This window comes from Lagenorhynchus albirostris, chromosome 10 (assembly GCF_949774975.1).
Source record: "Lagenorhynchus albirostris chromosome 10, mLagAlb1.1, whole genome shotgun sequence".
Taxonomy (NCBI): domain Eukaryota; kingdom Metazoa; phylum Chordata; class Mammalia; order Artiodactyla; family Delphinidae; genus Lagenorhynchus; species Lagenorhynchus albirostris.
Window position 1 is genome coordinate 16,614,232 of NC_083104.1, and position 19,835 is coordinate 16,634,066.

The 19,835-nt window shown below is 38.4% G+C and overlaps 1 protein-coding gene and 1 long non-coding RNA gene across 2 annotated transcripts in view; both read left to right on the forward strand.

The window, feature by feature from the left end:
* Positions 1-19,835, forward strand: part of CNTN3 (contactin 3) — a 313,770-nt gene that overhangs the window by 188,065 nt on the left and 105,870 nt on the right. The gene's annotated exons all lie outside the window — the stretch shown is intronic.
* On the forward strand, positions 3,477-13,974 carry LOC132527846 (uncharacterized). Its single transcript, XR_009543112.1, has 3 exons — positions 3,477-3,582; positions 7,357-7,388; positions 12,264-13,974. It is a non-coding gene; the product is annotated as an uncharacterized LOC132527846 (long non-coding RNA).

A 19,835-nucleotide genomic window follows, 5' to 3' on the forward strand; every position in this document is an offset into this window, starting at 1 on the left:
TGAAGTTCGATATTGCTCTGTCTTGGCCATTACATAGAGAAATACAACAAATTTCAGTTGATGACTAAGACTGAAAGACTTCCGTCTTCAGTTGTAAGGGAGAATGCAGGACCCCTTCCACTCTACCACATTGTTCTGTAAACCTGAGGTCTGAGAACAGGATGCTGAACACAAGAACTTTCATTTTTCTTATATCCCTTTGTACAGTTTTCAAGATACAATGTAACAAACGAAGTGGAGTTGTCATTTTAGCCTGGAAAAGAATTAATAAGTACGTGTTCACTGCTGAAATTCTCCTATATATCTTTTCTTTATTGCTTTCTGCCTGTGGCAGAAACAAATAAATACTAGCAATGAGAAATAACGTATCTGTTGTATTTTAGCTATTTCCTTTGTGTGTGCGTGTGCACATGTAACTTCTTTTCCTTTTGGAAAAATCATAGATTCGCTAAGTAAGAGAATTGTCTGGATGAAGGAGAATGGCACACGTGGAGAAGGAGGGTTTTATTGGCACATACCCTCCACTGAATATAGTTAAAGTAAGGAACATAAAAAAGTAAGATTCCAAAATGAACCCAATCTTTTCCCTTGAAGATACTTCAAAAAAAAAAGTTTGTGCTGTTTTTAATTTTTATCAGGTGATAAAATAAATGATACTTATTATACACAGCATTTAGAAAACTTAGCAGGTTTAAATCACAAAGGTAAAACCATCCATATTACCACAGTGCCAAAGTAGCCATCATTTTGGTCTGTTTACTCTCTTATTTTTTTCTTGAACATATTTTTTTCCATAACTGAGAGCAACTGTGGTGACATATCTATATTTTTTTCTATTAATGTTATAGCTTAAGCATTTCCCTGTTAGTGTGAACACCTTAAAAACAATCTTTTTTAATTAAAAACAATTTTAATATAAAAATAATACCTTTAAATCATTCCTTATATTTTAAGATGATTATCATTTTGTTTGTCATATATGGCACATTTTTTTTCTGTTTTTTTCCATAATTTTTCACGTTTTCTTATTTTAGTTAGTGGATTTCATTTTGTTTCCTTATTTTGCCTTATTAAAGTATTAAAATTTTATATAGTAAAATCTCTGATTTACATATGTTTTTCTGCCTTGGGTGTCATTTTTGATGACGTCTCCACATTATAAATATTTTCAAATATATATATATATTTAGGACCTTTATGATATTTTTAATTTTAATATTAATCCATCTAGAATTTGATGTAATGTGTGAGGTAAGGATTTGGCATCATATTTGTAACATGGGTAGCTAGCGATCCCCACACACTTCAATGGATAATCCAGTCTTTCCCCTACTTCTTTGAAATGCCACCACAGTCATATAAAAATACATATAGATTGATACATACCTACACACACACACACACACACACACGCACACACGCATGGATCAATTTTTGCACTCTTTAATCTCTGTTATTGTTCTGTTCCTGCAGCATCACTATGATATTTTAAATGCTACGCCTATTTTAATTCCATAATGTTTTAATAATTTATAGGACAAGTCCTCCTGCTGTACAGCTTATGTTGCCAAAAGAGAAAAGAAATACTGTCTTTCAAATACATTGATTCTTCTAAATGCACATCAGAATCATTACATTTAAAAGATTTTTTAATTTACATATTTTTTAAAACATTGTGACCAGTATGAGAAGACTACCTAGTTTTTTATATTTATTTGCAAATTTTCTGGCCACTGTATTAGTGTCAGTGAACTCTTAGATGACCCTCATGTGTTCCCGGAAGGTACAGTGACAGGAGCCATTTTTGAAATACACCATTGCTCTTGTGTAACTAAGGGTACTGCTTTCTTTTGTTCCGATAGATAATCATTATCATGTTGAAGGAAGTAGCCCTTCATTTCTCATTATTCTTTTGTTTGGTCATTTAGATTATTTGGACGTTTGCTGTTATAATGCTATGATTAATATCTTTGAGTGTAAAATTCAGTTCATATTTGAGGTTTTTGTGAAAAATTTTTCTACGTTTGAAGTCTCTTTCAAGAGCACAAGTAGTGAGGCCTGATAATACAATTTCTGTAGTTGGAATACGAAACATTTTTGTCTAATCCATCTTTCTTTCACTTCTTTTCCACTACTTTAAAAATGTCCCTACAGATAAGCAAACTACATTGTTCTATAATTATGTCAGTATTTTGCAGTAGTGTGCTGAGCATTAAACACACTGTAGAAAAAGGTAGTTTAATTTATTTATTTTACAGATGAGGAAACTGAGACCTCTATAGATTAATAGATTTGAGCAAAATCACATGGTGTATGTCAGGGTCATACTCAAACTCAGGTTATCTGATAACTCTAATCCTTTTAACTCCAGCATGCTTTCTCCTGGGTTCTTTTAAGAACATGATGAGTTCTACAAGGAAAATTCTTTTTTAAGCTTTTCTTAAAAGGAAACAGACTTCAGTTTCAGTTGGGGGGAAAAAGTGAAGATGTAGTCAAAGAGAGACAGGCATGGAAATGATTTATCATATTCAAGGCCCCCCAGTTAGAGAAACCAGAATAATGGACTTGAGAAGACTTAGCCATCCTCCTTTTCTTTTTTTTGTCCAATGTGTACAACATCCCTAGCTTATTAGAAAGGCTTAGTAAATAATTGTTGAATTGACAAATGTTTGTGAATTCACTTTTACCACATTCAATTAAGAAAGAAAATTCCTGATCCCTTGCTGTCTTTTCTAAAATAGAATGGACTCCTTATAGAGATGAATTTAGCCGAAAAGTTTAGGTAATTGTTTATTTTGTATATATTTATTTTGTGCCTGTTGTGCTGGGGGAAGGGGTCCCATCAAAAAGATAAATCAGAAATAGTTTGTGACGTGTAAGAGGGAGGCTTAGACATTGCTCTAAATAAGGAAAGAGAGAATGGTGAACCGGTTAAGATCCAAATGAATGAAAGTATTAGGAGCTTAGAACAGGGAAGACTTCAAGGAGGAAGCAGCTTGTGAAAGATTGTTTTACCTGATAAAGAGGAGGAGTTTCCTGATCAGAGTAGCCTCGCGGAATCAGAGCATGGAGTATCAATAAATCTAGACAAAGTAGAGAAAAGAGAACCAGAGGAGAATTAATTGAACTCCCTGCGTTAATGAGTTTAATGGCAAATGAGAAGAAGGAGGTCGGAATATTTCTGAAAGCCCAGGAACTTCCGTGTGGTTTCGTGGTCACCTTGAACAGGCTCCTATTTCCTGTAGCATTTCTCTGAGTGCATATTCTTGCAAACAAAAAACTGAAATTATAAAGTATTGAACACCCACTGCTTTGCGGTATGGGGGCTGGGTGGGATGTGGCAGAGGGCACTCAAACACCAGGTTAGGCAGCTTGGATTAGACCATTACGCTCTTTCTGGCTGTATTGCCTTCCTTTCTACTGAAGAACTAGAATTTCTGAACTGATCAGTTGACATCACAAAGTTTGTGGGTGGAGTCACATTTTTGGTTTCAGCCCTGATTCAGCCACCTAGCACCTTGTGACCTTGCATGAGGGATCAGGAGACCTCCTGACTCCTCAGGCTGGGAGACTGCATGTGAGGTGAGCCGTGTTCTTCTCTTCCCTTCATCTTCTCTCAGCAATTAACACTCAATAAAATTTGGCACGTTTTTGCAATTCCCTGATTCTGGTGGAAAGTGCTGGTGTCCGCACTGAGGAGTCTCCTCTCTGATTTCCCAATTCCACTATAACCTCTCCATACAGTCCTGGTCCACACAATAGCCAGTTATGGCTTTAAAATGTAAATTCAGTCACCTGGCTCCCTTGCTTAAAGCACTTCGGCACCTGCTTATCACAGGTGAAAAGTCAAATTCAGATTCATTGCCCTGCTCACACAGCCCGGAACATCTGCTATCAGCCCAGGGCAAGACACTCTCTCATTCCACTCTCCAATTTCTCCTTCTGCCCAGACCTGCTATCCCCTTACTCCTCAGAAACCCCAGCATTTAGGGCAGTTCCGCTGTTGTTCTTTTGCCTCGAATATTCATCCCCCAAATCCTTCCTTGTCTGACTTCCTTTGTGTTGAGGGCTCAGTTGATATGGCCTGTTTCCCAACCATCAAAAGCAACTCCTCCAATCACTGTCCTATCACCCAGATTCATTTTCTTCGTAGCATGTATCATTTTCTCCCGTTTTATTGCTCTTTTATTTTGTATATTATAAAAAATGTTGCCCCTTTGCCAATGCTGTTAGAATCTACCTCCAAGTGAGTTAGGACTTGGCTAAATGTTTTAGCCCTGTATCCTCAGAGCCAAGAATAATGCTTAGTGTATAGCATACACTCAATAAACAGGTGCCCAGTACCTTCTGGAGCATGTAAAATGTTCTTTACTGCTTACTTATTCAAAGTAATGTGCTCTAGGAAGTTTCCATGACAGAGATTAATCAGGTATTGTTGTGAGAGAGAAGAAGGAAAAAAAGGCATGACGCTAAATAAGACAAGGTAGAAAGTGGTGAGTTCCAAAGATTTAAAATTTTACGATCTTAGGTGAGGCTTCATTTGGTGGGGCTGTCATTAAAAAAAGACCATCATTAATGACCCACCCAGCTAGATTATTAGAAACCTCATGTATTCTTGACATAATTCCATATCCATGCCTTAAGCAGTGCTTCTGTATTTTTTTTTTTTCCCTAAAAAGAGGAGAGAAAAAGCACAGACCTTAGGGGTTCGGGGCCATAGCCATGGGAAAACAACCATAAACCCAAGAATCCTTTGAAGTCTCAGATCTTACTTTGAAGATGCTTGCAGTTTTTGCCTCCTACCCTATAATATATCCACGTGGTAAAATGGATGCCCGTGGAAGAGGTGCGGTGTGTGCCCCAGGGCCTCACATATCCCCAGAAGCCAAGCTTCTGCTCCTGGGGACCATACCCTTCAGTCTAAGAAACATAACAGACCTTGTATCTTTTGCAAAGTTTATTCTTAGGAGAAGATGGGCTTCATTCATAAGAGTTTTCCCAACCAAAGCCTGTTGCTTAAAAGTAGATATAAAATGCTGCTATAAAAGCTTAACTCTTGAAGAAAGATGAGGGTGGTTAGAAGAATGGGCTATTCTGGAAAAATGACTCACTGAGTAGCAGAGATGTAGGGTGTGTGGAGGTGACAAGATGAGGGAGAGGAGAGGCTTGGGGAGCATTCGTCACAGTGTCTTCACCTCCATCCCTATGGCTCCCTGGAGCATCTCTTAGCATCAGTTTATTATGTTAATGAATGCTTATGCCATAAGAGTTAAATTAAGTTCCTCAGACTCAGTATACTAAGAGAAAGAAGTGTGTCACACATTTTAGAATGGTTCTTACAAATACTTACAAATGGTTCTTACAAATTTTTTAATGTTTAATTAGGCCCCTAAATCAGCTTGTGTCAGATAACTGGGGCCGGGGGCGGGTGGGGAGAGGAGAATGAATGAGAATATGAATAAAACATTCAAATTCAACTAGATGGATTAAAGATCTGTGACCTATAGGTGAGTTGGTAAAAAAATGTTTCTGTAAATACTGGTTTCCTATATTCTCTTTTTGATCTTGAGCACAAGATTTATGAAAACTAATTTGGTTACAGTAAGGACAGTTAGAATCTCTTTTAGTATAAGCAGTTAAAAAGTTGTGGTTAAAGAAGACCTCATCTAGTGTAGTGATTGAGCTTCAAGAGTTAATTAAATTGGATCTTTGTAAGCAGTGGAACCAAAATGCATGAGCCTTTTTTGATATTTTCATTAATAACTGATGGTCTCTTAATAGACAGGCACATATAACCTGTCCGTTAAGGTGCATTTTTCTATTACAAGGTCACAAGTTTATCCCTCTTGAGTTTTTCTTCTCTCCTCGTCTTACATGAGCATTAATATATATTTAATAGAAGTAGTCAAAATTCTGAATGTCTTCTTATTTGGAAATTCACAATAGAAGGACTCCTTCTTTGCTCTGATCTCATAACTGGTACTAAACACTGGTCCACAAATTTATGGAAACAAATATAGTAAAGTTCCCCTTGGTATGCAAATCAGTTCATAATATGTCATAGTTATTGCTGGATTCCTATAACCTATAAATGGTTCCCAAGAAATTAAATTTTCATATATACCTATGTAACCCAAAGTAATCACTAGCACTCATTTACAAAGGTGAGTACCCAGGGCTTTTATCTTTTCCTTTGTAAGGTCGCCTAGTATAGCATGCATGGTAATCTTAATCCTTAAATAGTCCTCTAATTCTTTAAGAGTAAACAGCTAGAAAGGGGCACATTGCGTTGCCATGGTTGCAGAGAATTGTTGATCACAACAACACTTTTAAACCTGAAATGGCATGGTGATTTTCACAATGGCCTGCAATTGCAAGTTCATATAAAGCTTTCCGAAATAATTCTTTCTCAGATAAAAATTTTCCACACTGGAGTTCTACAAAGGGTGATTATTTTGCAGGCTAAAGAAAATGTGTTAATTACTCGGAAGCAGATTCTAATTGAAAGATCTAGGACTTCTATCGTGACCCCACCTGGGATGGTGCCCCTGTTGGAGAAAGCAATTTCACAGCATCTCTGAACTTCAGTGTTCCCATCTGTTAAATGGAGATGATTATGAACACCTCATGTTTGAAGAAAAACAAATGGGAAAGTTAAAAGAAAGAAGTTATGGGATCTTTGAAGGAGAAAAGAAGAGCCTTATATTAATTTGGAGACTCTTTGTGTAAAGTTTACTGACAAATTTTAATTAGACACTTCATTCAGAAATTTATTTTTAAGCTTTTAAGACCCAGTTATAAGTCTCTGTCCAGAGCAGTTTAACTTTTTCATTTGTGTTATACAGCCAGGCATAAGCAGACTGCTCATGAGTTTTTGATGCTCCTCCAGTATCACTTGTTCATTTAATTCAGCAAGCATTTATCTTACTCTACGCTGGGCTCAAAGGATATAAAAGTAAAGGAGACGTCATTGTTGCGTTGATGCTGCTCCTGTAGTCTAGAAGTGGAGAAGCAGGTAGTAAAGAGATTTATAAGCCACATGATAAGCAGTGAATGGAGGCTTTTACAAATTGTTCTGCGGGTAGACAGGTGGAACCCACAGGTTAGCAAGGGACTGATGTTTCACCTTTACCTAACACTATAACACCTCTCTTACTGTATGACTTTTCATCATCGAAACACGCTATACCAATAGTAACCTATTTAAGAGTAAAATTAGAGACACACATCACAGCAGTTGAACTATATCAGTTTTTAAAGTGTAGACAGAGCAGTAGGGAAAAGAAGTAATGTTTTTTGAACACCTGCATGCTAAATACTTTTCTATTCATTTTCATATTTTACTCCTGACAAAAGCCCTGTGAAGTAAGAAGTATTCCATTTTTCAGGTAAGGAAACCCAGGCTCAAAGCAGTAAAATAAGTTGCCCAGGATTGACATGGGTAATAGCCAGCATGGGATGGCCTCGATTGGTTTTTGTTTTAATAAATCAAGCACTTATATAACCTTTACTAAATACGAGACACTATCATAAATGTTTAATAAATCTGTACTTATTGGGAGTCAGACTCAAGTATGTCTTGCTCTAATTTCAGGGTCTTCCTAATTTCCGTGTGTACGTGCGAGCGCGCGCGCGCGCGCGTGTGTAAAGTTATAGCAGGCAGTGATGAATGCTTAACATACTGATGATTACAGAAGAGCTGAATCAAGTCGATCTTGGTTTTGTTCTCCAAAACACGTGCCTTTCCCTCAGTTGCTGATTGGGTACAGCAGTTCAAATGCATGAGTTCGTACATCTGCTGACCTCTTACACCATCCCACTCTCTGGGGCCACGGAGGTGAGGACGATGTTCCTGCTGTGAGATGCTTAGAGTCCAGTAGGAGAAACAGAAAAGGACATAAACAGTTTGCAGGGAAACAGAATAAACATTATAGGCCTGTGTAAGCAAGTGTTATCTAATCTAGACTTCCCAGGCTATTCAGTTAATTTCAGTTGTTTTGATCATTATACCAATTTATATTATTTGCATTTTTATCTTATAACTTTGTTAACATATATATCATTTTCATTGCATGTTAAACATTTTCCATGTATTTATTTATTTGAAAGAACGAGAGTTCTATGTTTACAGACTCTTTCTGTGAGTTCAAAGCACTTCCATGCATATCAAATTACTGATCATCACAGCAGAGTAACAAGGAGTGATTAAATTCATATCTTCTTTTAAAATTAGAAGCCACCAATAAAGATTAGAGAGGAATCAAAGGTTTTCTTAATTGTGATGGTTATTTTAACATTTATTGCAAAAGCTTAAAAATTAGTTTCACCCTAGCTGTGTTATTCCACACCGTCTTTTCAAATCAAATGACTAAAAAGAGAGACTGACTTCCCTATTAACATTTGAAAATTTTTATTTATGTCAAGGTAAACATAAATATACTTTCCTCCATGTCTACTGTTCTTTGTTTCTCTTTGTTTTACCATGCTCATCATCATCTTCAGAACGACCTTTTACTGTTGGCCAAACAGACAAATTGAGGTTGGGTGTCATGTGTCCCAAGAATACTGAAAGGAACGTGAAAGTCACGTGTCACTCAATTAACAGATCCTTTGTCATTTTGCTCTATACCAGATTAATAAGTCTTCTGTTTCTGTTTTCCAAGAGCCTTAGTGTATATTGCTTCTGAATCACATTATTTTTCTATTGCAGTATGCTTAGTCAACATCTGAAAAGTTGATGTATTTTTTTAAGACTATAATGTTCCCACTCATCAGTTGCCAGCCTGTTTTTTTTCTTTGTATTTTATAGTTATTTATTTATAGTTATTTATAGTTATTTATAGTTATTATAGTTATTATATATAGTTATATATATAGTTATAGTTATTATAGTTATTATGTATTTATAGTTATTTATTTATAGTTATTAACTTACTACCCTTTGAGTTTTTACGTAAAAAATGAGAACAGTTTGTCCTTAAATTTAAATCTCAAAATCCCTTACCTTGTGTAGACTCATTTCAATAGTAATTTGAGATGAACATCTCCACAGACTGGTCTAATGAAATAAGTGTATTATTATTATTCTTTTTAGCTTTTCCTCTGAGGAGTAAGCTATTTTCTGAGCTCTCTTCGTGATGTGTCTTATTCTGCTGCACAAATTCTCCTCTACCTGATATGTAATCTTTTACCTCTTTGCTACTGAGATTTTTATAGAATGTACTTTTATGGTGTTCTAAGTGCTTCGAATCACAATTGTTGATCTACTTGTATTACTAAACTCTCAGAGGCACATCAGCTACAGTTGTGCTTGGCATTCTTCATTTATTGATGGCAGGTAAAAGGTCAGGTTCAGCATTAAAAATTCTGCACATGGAACAGGAAAACTCTGCACTGTCTGGCAGATTTTGAATCACAGGCTACTTCTGGCCCTTTCTCCCTCTCAGACCTCATCTGCCTCCCTTGCCCCCTTTCCCACCGTGTTCCAGCCACACTGGTGGCCTTCCCTGTTCCTTCTACGCAGCAGCCTCAGTCCTGCCTGAGGGCCATTGTCTAGGATGTACCCTCTGCCTTCTCCCTGTCAGTCACATCTCAGCTTAAGTGTTACCTCCTTAATAATACTGTTCTTGCAAATCATCAAGAAAGGGACAGCCACACACTTTGAAAAACACGCCCCAGGGAAGGAAGGATGAATTTAAGAGGAGGAAATTCAGAAGTTTTAGAGTTGTGTGAAAAGATTTTCTAAATTCTGAGATGTCAGAGCATGTAAATTTAAAGAACAGTCAGATGAGAACTGCTGGTGGGAGCACAGAGTGGTGTGCGTTCTGTAAAGAAGTCAGGCATTGGTCAAATTATTCTTCTTGTAGATTCAGAGAGCAACTTTCTGCTTCTACTCAGGAACTGAAAAAGATCATATAGTTCAGTAAGCATTCGTGTTTGAGGATGTTCCTTTCAGTATTCTTTAGACGTCTGGAATGTTGGAAGCAACCTCGGACCCATTACTGGGTTAGAGGATAAGTAGACATGTGGTTGATGCCCATCACAGAGTATGTACAGAGGTTAGAAGGCACAGGTAAAAGGTGCAGTAGAGATAGGTGTTAAAATAGTGCCTGGTGAAAAAAAAATTAAAGAGAGTTAGATATATAGCACAGTATCATTTATGAAAAACTAAAGTACATAAACCAAATCTCTGAGCATGTTCTGGACTTTGATCTTGGTGATAGTTGCACAGGTATATACAAATGTAAAAACTCACCCTGTTGTGCACTTAAAATGGTGCACTCTGTGGATGAATGCTAAATCTCACTTCAAAATTTAGGGAATTAAACCCTGTTGCTGAGCACCCTGTCCAAAGGAGTTCTCTCTCTCGCACCTTCTGACACTTTGCTCATAGCAGCTCTCATCAAATGATATGATTCGATATAAATTTTTGTGTTTGTTAATTAATAGAGTATCTTCCACTACTAAAATATAGGCCCCTGAGAACAGAGAATTCCTCTGACTTGTTAGTTACCGTACACTCACGCATATACTGGCACTGGATTCTCTCTGTCTTGATCGGCTATGCAATATCCTCTCTACCTGATACCTAGTCCTTTGGTTTTTTTTGTTTAGGTTTATGTAGAATGCACTTTATGATATTCTAAGGGTTTAATGACTCCTGAATAAACGTTTCTTGGGTGAATGAAGGAAAGAAGGAAGGAGAGAGGGAGCGTGGGAGGGATGGAGGGTAGGAGGGAAGCAGAAAGGGGAAAAAAGGAGGAAAATAAATAAGGAAGGAAGGAAAGAAAGGATGAGGAGGGAGGAGGTGTCAGTAGAACAAGGAGAGCCATGGGCCTTCTCCCCTTGCCTTGTCACCTCTAATTCTCTCCACTGGTAACCCTCCTTGGCCCAAGCACGGCCCTCTCCATTAGAGTAATGCTTTTGAATTAATCCCCCTGAATTAAATACTCTGCATTCCTAGACCCTGGTTTAGACTCTGTCCTTTTTTTCTGCCCTCTCTCCTTCCTCACTTCCCCCTCCCTCTTACTTCCTCTTCGTCCCTTTTTCCATTCCTTCTCATCCCCTCTTTGTCATTCCACAGCTGATCTCTGCTTACATGAATAAAGTCACATAACAATTCTCATCGAAATTAGAGGGCACTGTCTTTCTCACGAATCTAGTAGGAGAGTGCAAAATAATAATACAGGGAATAAACTATACTAGTAGTTAACATTTATTGAGCATTTAATTTGAGCCACTGAGGTATATTAAGTTATTTAATCTTCACAACAGCCTCATAAAGGTCAGGGTATTATTTTCTCCATTTCACAGATAAGGACATGGAAGCTCAGAGATAGTGAATAAGGTGACCTTGCTCAAGGTCATGTAGTTGATGGGCAGCAGAGTCAGAGTCGATCCTCTTGAGCACTAAACACTGCCTCCCAACCCAGGAAACAGATACTTACTGTTTACAGAACGTCCACATTCTTAGCAATTTTATGTCTATGATAATGATATGCCTTCGTATGTTCTTTAATCTGAACCCATATCATTTTAAGGAGGAAACGTAGTTAGGCAAGGATAGATTATTCACGTGGAGGCTGTTTGCATTAAACGGGGCTGCTAACTTCAGCGTGAATCCCAAGATGATCATAATGTTTTATTGGGCTGCCAAACCCAAAGTTATTAAAACACCTTCATTCATATCACAGGCGGTTACGTGTTTAATTCCTCTGGTTAAGACCCATCTCCCGTAATTCATGACCACGAATGGGCTCTTATTATACTTTGATAAATAGAGTCGTGGCAGAGAAACTAATAAATGTGAAAGGGAATACTTTCAGAGCGCACGATGCCTTAATAATCCTACCTTTTGACTTAAATTAACGTTTGTAACATAACTCTGATGGCTCAGTTATGTTTACCCATTTGTCTGAACACTGCTAAACCTGACTTTTATTGTTTTCCCATTACCACCTTTATAATGGTGTAATCTGTGTCGGGAAAGCGTCTGTAAGTGTTAAGTAGGGATCTGAAGAACAGGTGAGTGGGTGGATACTGTGCGCTAGGGGAGGCGTAGGCTGGCCCAGGTTGCCTGGCCCGCTGAGGTTGGTCTGTTCATGACAGTGATGACAATGACCTTGTGCAATTCTCGGAGGAAGGACTCCTTTCCTTCTGTGACTTCTGCTTTGTTTCTGGTGCCTATTTTTAGACTGGGCTGTGGAGCTCCCAAATGGGTTGAGTCTATTTCTTGAATTTTTTTTTTTTTTTTCACAATGCAGCTCAAAGCATTCTTGGGGCCTCATGGAAGAAAGAACATTGACATAGAAAACTGTGGAATCAGAACCAATTATTCTGTCATGAAATAGCCTTTTCTCCGAAAAAAGCAGAGTCTCAGCAGAGAGAGAAAGTATAAAATGGCGCGCTGTTAGGGCTGTTTAACATTTTTCTTCTATTTAGTCATACCCTTTAACAAAAGCTGGCATTCTGGGCCTCTGTCCCACCCAGGTCAAGTACTGAGGGATCTGGGAATCCAGCTCTGTTACAGCTCTACGTCGACGGTCAGAGTGATGTTCCTTAATGAGATCAACTTGGCTAATAAATGACAATTTTGTTGCTAGTGCTTCACAAAGTACTTTTTGAAGATCATTGCATATAATTCCTGGTACCATTTAGCTACAGTGAGAGGGGAGACATGTGGATAGGGGATCAGTTTAAAAGAAGAGATCTGAAGAAAGGTAGGGGTGTATGTTGACTCCTACAAGTTATTATCATGCTTGTTCCCCGGGATCTTAATTACTTCTTCCAGGAGTGCCTTATTTATTTCAGAGAGAATAATAAGGCTTCCTTCCAAGTCATTAGGCTCGGAATCTAAATTTTAGGGCTTCAATTTCTCTCTTTTATCTTTGGCATTTAGAACAGAGCTTGGATTAAAGAGGAAAAAGCGATAATGGTGGCAAGTCTGAGTTAGTGGGTGCGAAGCTGCTTAGATTTTAAGAGCAGGGACTTGGGGACCAGGCTCCGTTCAACTTTGCTTTCCTCCCTTACTATGTATGAGATCTCACTTAACCTTTATGGGCCTCAATACTCTCATCAGTAAAATGGGATTAAAATTACCAAGAGATACTCTTCTCATGTATGTACTACTTCTCAGAGCATAGCATAAAGACAAAAATAAAGTCATGGCCCTTATGTGAGTTATTATTTTTTTTACCATGTTTGTAAGAAGTGGTTTTCAGATAGACTATAAGAGTCAGAAATACTCGTCCCATGAGAAAGGGGGATACCTGTTTCCTCTCATGTAACTAGTAAACTCTTCCTTTATTGAGCACCGTGTTAACTTCGCAAATTAATCCAGCCTGTTAATTCAGTGACAATATCAGCGTAATTTAATTTAATTTAGTCTTTCTGCAAATGTTAAAGCTAATGTAATTCCATAAGTTTATCTGTACGTTATCTACTTTAACATACAATAGTTGAGAGATAAGGGTCAATAGTTTTAATAGTTAAAATTACATTTTAGATGCCTTAATTTCTTCTGCCAATAACTTGCGTACAAAGTCAGTTGAAGCTTCACAGTAACAGACTGAATCCAAACTGAAAAATTAATCAGTTGTTTGGAATAACTGCCAAGAGTATGTATGTTGATCTCTAATATAGAAAACAGAGGGCATTAGCTTCAGTAATCAAATTAAAACTCGGTAACTAACCTAAGAGATGAAAAAAGGAGCGTCTGATGGACTAGCCATGCTTTTCTCTGAAGTAAGTGTAAGTAAAGGATAAATCCTTATAAAATCTGATTTCCCTGATTTTATCCAGGACTTTCTGCCACGTGGCCTACAAGAGTGCTTTCTTTGTTGAGATTATAAAGGCCAGTCAGTTTTCTCTTGCTTGTGTGCCTGTAGGCAATTTTGTGAGATGTCCTGTGAAGAAAAATGGGTAACCTATATTGTGTGTCCAAAGACTATTTTAGCTGCCCCTTAGAGTATAACTTTTCAGGAAACACTTGTTAAATATAAAAATTAGGATTTATTTTAAAACTTTTTTGTGGGGTAGGAAAGTTTTTAATAAAGATAAATATATTACTGGGTTGTAAAAGCTATTTTCTGTGTATGTTTCTTTCTTTTCCTTTTTAAAACAATTTGAAACATCTCTGAGTATTCATATGCTCTACTTTCTCTGACACTGATTTTTTGAGCCATATTTAAAATACTTGAAATGCTAAAATCCGTGATTTGACAGCCACTCAGTTTGAATGTATCTGATCATAAAAATTATATAATTAATATTTCCAAGATGTTTAATATACTCAGTAAACTTCTAATGTGTTAAGTTCTCATAAACATTTGCAATGTAGACTTTTATTTAAATTCATGTTCCTTTTAAAATGTGTCCATATTAATTTATTTGTTTTTTACTATCTGTTAGGTGCCTACCTTTTGAGGAACACTAGGCTAATTTTAATGCAGCGATATGGTTTTTATCAGAAACCATCCTGGCACTGGGATGGGCTATTCAGAGAGCCTAGAATAAACCATCCTGACTCACCCGTCAGCCAGGAGAACTAATTTGGCCTGATCATCTGCCTTTAAGCATTCTCCCTTTAACCCCAGGATGACAATTCATCAGCTAAAGAAAAGTAGAGAACATTCTTAATTACTGGGGTCCCATTTTATGTGTATGATATTAGAATATTAACTATAAATTGTTTCTTTTCCTACCTGTGTCATTATGTCATCATCAAGGTTCACAAGTTGAGTGGGATGGGGACCTGTTCTCATTTTACTTTTATTTATTTATTTATTTAATTTCTTTTTGGCTGCCTTGGGTCTTTGTTGCTGCGTGCGGGTTTTCTCTAGTTGCGGCGAGCGGGGGCTTCTCTTTGTTGTGGCGCACGGGCTTCTCATTGCAGTGGCTTCTCTTGTTGCGGAGCACGGGCTCTAGGCGTGCGGGCTTCAGTAGTTGTGGCACGCGGGCTCAGTAGTTGTGGCGCACGGGCCTAGTTGCTCCGTGGCATGTGGGATCTTCCCGGACCAGGGCTCGAACCTGTGTCCCCTGCATTGGCAGGTGGATTCTTAACCACTGCGCCACCAGGGAAGTCCCTTTAACCACTGATTTATTATTATTATTTTTTTGGCCACACCGTGCGGCTTGTGGGATTCCCCCACCAGGGGTCAAACCCAGGCCCTCGCGGTGAGAGCGCTGAGTCCTAACCACTGGAGCGCTAGGGAATTCCCTCTGTTCTCATTTTCATTTAATATCTGTATACATCTCAAAACAGTGGCACACCGATGAGCATTTAATTAACAGCCCTTGCAATTTTAAAGGTAAAAGCTTCTCTCAATATCCTCATAGAGATGTCAGGAGGTACTTCTTTGACTTAAGATTACAGACAGTCAGTTGATATTTAGAAATGATTATTCCCATATGGAAATATTCCAAGAGCAAGTTAGAAATAGAACTCCAATTCATTGCTAGCTTTCAGCACTCTGCAGAGCAGCGTGCCCACTCCCCAGCTCACTTGACACCACCTGTACTGTGAAGCCTCGCTTTTGTGGCACACTTAGCTCATCTGATTAATTGAGCAGAAAGGATGCTGCATTTTGTCATGCTTGCATTTTGAATATTTCTCCGCATCAGTATTTGCTCCTATTACCTTTCTTTTCAAGTGAGACCAGATGAGTTTTTCAGCACACTTACCTTGGCTTATATTTTCTCTTCAGAGTAAACTTTAATCTTGGTTGTGCTATATAATGATTTTCATCTGCTCTGTCCAGTTCTGTCCATTCTTTTGTTTGAGGAAACTTTATTCTTGCCAAGTTCCCGTTCTGTTTTTCATACGTGATAGTAATTATATATCCAGCAATGCATATCTCAGTGTCTCCTAAAAGTACATCAAAACACTGTCAACAAGCAACTCCCACCGCTCAACCTAGCTGGTGATAGGAGTCAAATATCTTCGTGCACGGCCTCATTTTAGAGCTTCTCACTGTCCATAAAGCATAGACACTTGTTTGAGCCCTGTTTGCCTTGCCCTCTGCTACCAGCATCTTAAGCACTTCCAGGTGGTTTGATCTGCTCCCTAGATCTGCCAGTGAAAATGACATCTTTCCTGCTTGGATCTGATGGGCTGCAGTGTCTGTGTTATGCGGTCCTGCCTCTCTGCTTCCTCCACAAAACCTGCGTTTTGCGTGTTTAACTTCTTTGTAGGATCCCCACAGAGGACAGTCAAACAAGACCAAAACAATAGCCACAAACATTTATTGAACCCTCACTAATTGTCATGCATGCCTGTAAATACTTTGTATGTATCTGTTAACTAATCCACAACCAAAACTATGGGGTAGGTACTACTATTATCTTTATATTACAAACAAGGAAACTGAGGCGTAGAGAAGAAAAGAGCCTTGCCCCTTGGTTACGTAGCTTTAGGTACCAGAACCAGGGATGGATCTCAGTCATGGTTTATTGCTGTTGTTTGTTTTCTCCAATAACTTTTGTTTTTAACCTCTACCCTAGACTGTCTTTTCTTAAGAAATAAAACTTGTAAAGGAGAATATTTAAGGGATAAAAGGAATCTGAAATACCAATAGTCTTCAACCCTTTTGAATTTATGGATTCCTCTTAACTGTCAAAATTTTACTATTGTCACATTATTTAGACACTACACAGAGAAGACAGCCCTGTGTAGTGGGTTAGCTTTTGTTCCACATTGCCTGGATTCAAATCCTTCTAACGTTACTTATTACCTGGGACTTCCTTAATTGTCTTAGTTGCCTCGTCTGTGTAAAATGTATGTTAATAGTACTTGCCTCATAGACTTTTGTGAAGATTAAATAAGGTAATATGTTTAAGTTGGCTAAGAGCAGTATCTGGCTCGCAGTAAGTACTCAGCTATTTCTATTGCTTTTTGTATTTTTGAGAGAGAAAGTACATGGTACCCAAAAGTCACGATGACTTCAGTAACACTTTTTAATTGAATATATGTTTTTGTTAATCACAGTATGGCTCTCACATTTTAAACAGCAGGATCTGTTGATATATTTTGTAATGTAAAATTTGTTTGGTCTCTCCCATCAAGTAGATGCATGTGGATTCTCTAATCTTACGGCAATTCCACAATTCCCAAAGAACCCATATCCTATAGGTTAGCAACCAGGGCAATCTCATACAACCCACAGGTTGGCATCCAGGGCAATCTTATGTGACCCTGTCATTTTTCATATAAGAGAAGAAACTGAGACCAGAGATTTTAAGTGAATTTACCAAAGGCACATACCTAGGATGAGAGAAAGTCAAGTTTAAACTTCAAATCCTAAGACTCAATGCAGAAGTACTTCTTTCTTTCAAAGATGCCCCCATGGGCTTCCCTGGTGGTGCAGTGGTTAAGAGTGGTTAAGAGTCCGCCTGCCGATGCAGGGGACACGGGTTCGTGCCCCGGTCCGGGAAGATCCCACATGCCGCGGAGCGGCTGGGCCCGTGAGCCATGGCCGCTGAGCCTGCGCGTCCGGAGCCTGTGCTCCTCAATGGGAGAGGCCACAACAGTGAGAGGCCCGTGTACTGCAAAAAAAAAAAAAAAAGCAATATTGTTAGGGAGAATAAAAAGAAGATGTAATATTGAATTAGAAGTTAAAGGAATGAAGTTCAGTATCCCTCTCATTGAAAGAGGATCAATGAACATTTATGTCAAGCACATTAAAATTTCTAGATAAGTTTATTCTTGACTTTGATCAAGGCCAGATCTAATGCTTTTGTACTGAGGATCTACATGTTTGCTTCTTGGAAAGAAAAGCTTTTCATCATGTTGGCTGAAGAATACTCACGTGATTGCTGCCGTTCCTTTTCAAGAGGAAACCTGTCTCCTTTATTAGAAGCGCTTTATAGAGAAATGTCTGAAAGAGTGAGCAGATGGTGGTTTTGTATTTCTTCGTGTTGTTTCCGGTAAATATATTTACAGCCAAAAAGAAAGAGCCAGTGCTCTTTAACACTTCTGTTATCATTGTTTCTTGTTTGAAAAAAGCAAAAGGAAAGAAATTAATTAAAGTTAGTAACCATAAAATTTACTGCATTTTAGGGACAATTGTCAGTAGAACTGCCCAGAGGCAGACCTCAGAGATACTGCGGGTTTGGTCCAGATCACCACAATAAGCAAATAGTGCAATAAAGTGAATCACACGAGTTTTTTGGTTTCCCGGTACATACAAAAGATACGTTTGTACTAAGCTATAGTTTATTAAGTGTGCAATAGCTTTATTTCTACTAACTTTGTTTTTTTTTTTTTTTTGGCCGCACCACGCGGCATGCGGGATCTTAGTTCCCTGATCAGGGGTCGGACCCACGCCCCCTGCAGTGGAAGTGTGGAGTCTTAACTACTGGACCTCCAGGGGAGTCCTAGCTTTATTTCTAAAAAAAAAAGTTTTAACCTTAATTTAAAAACATTCTATTGCTAAGAAATGCCAGCCATCGTCTGAGTCTTCAGTGAGTCATCATCTCTTTGCTGGTGGAGGGTCTTGCCTCGATGCTGATGGCTGCTCACCGATCAGGGTGGTGCTTGGTGAACGTTGGGTTGGCTGCGGCAGTTTCTTCTTAATGAAGTTTGCCTCATCAATTGGCTCTTCTTTTCAAGGATGATTTCTTTGTAGCATGCAGTACTGTTTGATAGCATTTTACCCACAGTAGAACTTCTTATCAAAATTGGAGTCAGGCTTCTCAAAGCCTGCATCAACCAAGCTTATGTAATATTCTGAATCTTTTGTTGTTGTTTCAATAGTCTTTACAGTATCTTCACCAGGAGTAGATTTCTTCTCAAGAAACGACTTTCTTTGCTTATCCATAAGAAGCAACGCTTCATCTGTTAAAGTTTTATCATGAGATTGCAGCAATTCAGTCACATCTTCAGGCTCGGTTTCTAATTCTAGTTCTCGCACTGTTTCCACCACAACTGCAGTTACTTCCCTCACTGAACTCTTGAATCCCTCAAAGTCACTCATGTGGGTAGGAATCCACTTCTTCCAAACTCCCGTTTATGTTGATATGTTGACCTCTTCTCATGAGTCATGAATCTTAATGGCATCTAAAATGGTGAATTCTTTCCAGAAGGTTTTCAATTGACTTTGCCCAGATCCATCAGAGGAATCACTATTATGGCATCTGTGGCCTTACAAAATGTATTTCTGAAATAATAATACTTGAAAGTTGAAATTACTCCTCGATCCGTGGGCTGCAGAATGGACATTGGGTTAGCAGGCATGAAAACAACATGAATCTCATTGTACATCTCCATCAGAGCTCTTGGGTGCATTGTCAAGGAGCAGTCATATGTTGAAAGGAGTCTTTGTTTCTGAGCAGTAAGTCTCAACAGTGGGCTTAAGGTATTCAGTCAACCCTGTTATAAACAGATGTGCCGTCATCTAGGCTTTGTTGTTCCCTTTATAGAGCACAGGCAGAGTCGACTGAGCATAATTCTTAAGCCCTAGGATCTTCAGAATGGTAGATGATCATTGGCTTCAACCTAAAGTCACCAGCTGCATTAGCCCCTCACCAGAGAGTCAGCCTGTCCCTTGAAGATTTGAAGCCAGGCATTGACTTCTCTTCTCTGACTATAAAAGTCCTAGGTGGCATCTTCTTCTAACATAAGGCTGTTTCATCTACATTGAAAATGTGTTGTTCAGTGTAGCCACTTTAAGTTATTATCTTCGCTAAATCCCCTGGATAACTTGCTGTAGCTTCTGCATCAGCCCTTGCTGCTTCCCCTTGCACTTTTACGTTTCGGAGACGACTTCTTTCCTTAAACCTCCTGAAATAAGCTCTTTTAGCTTCAGACTTTTCTTTTGCAGCTTCCTCACCTCACTCAG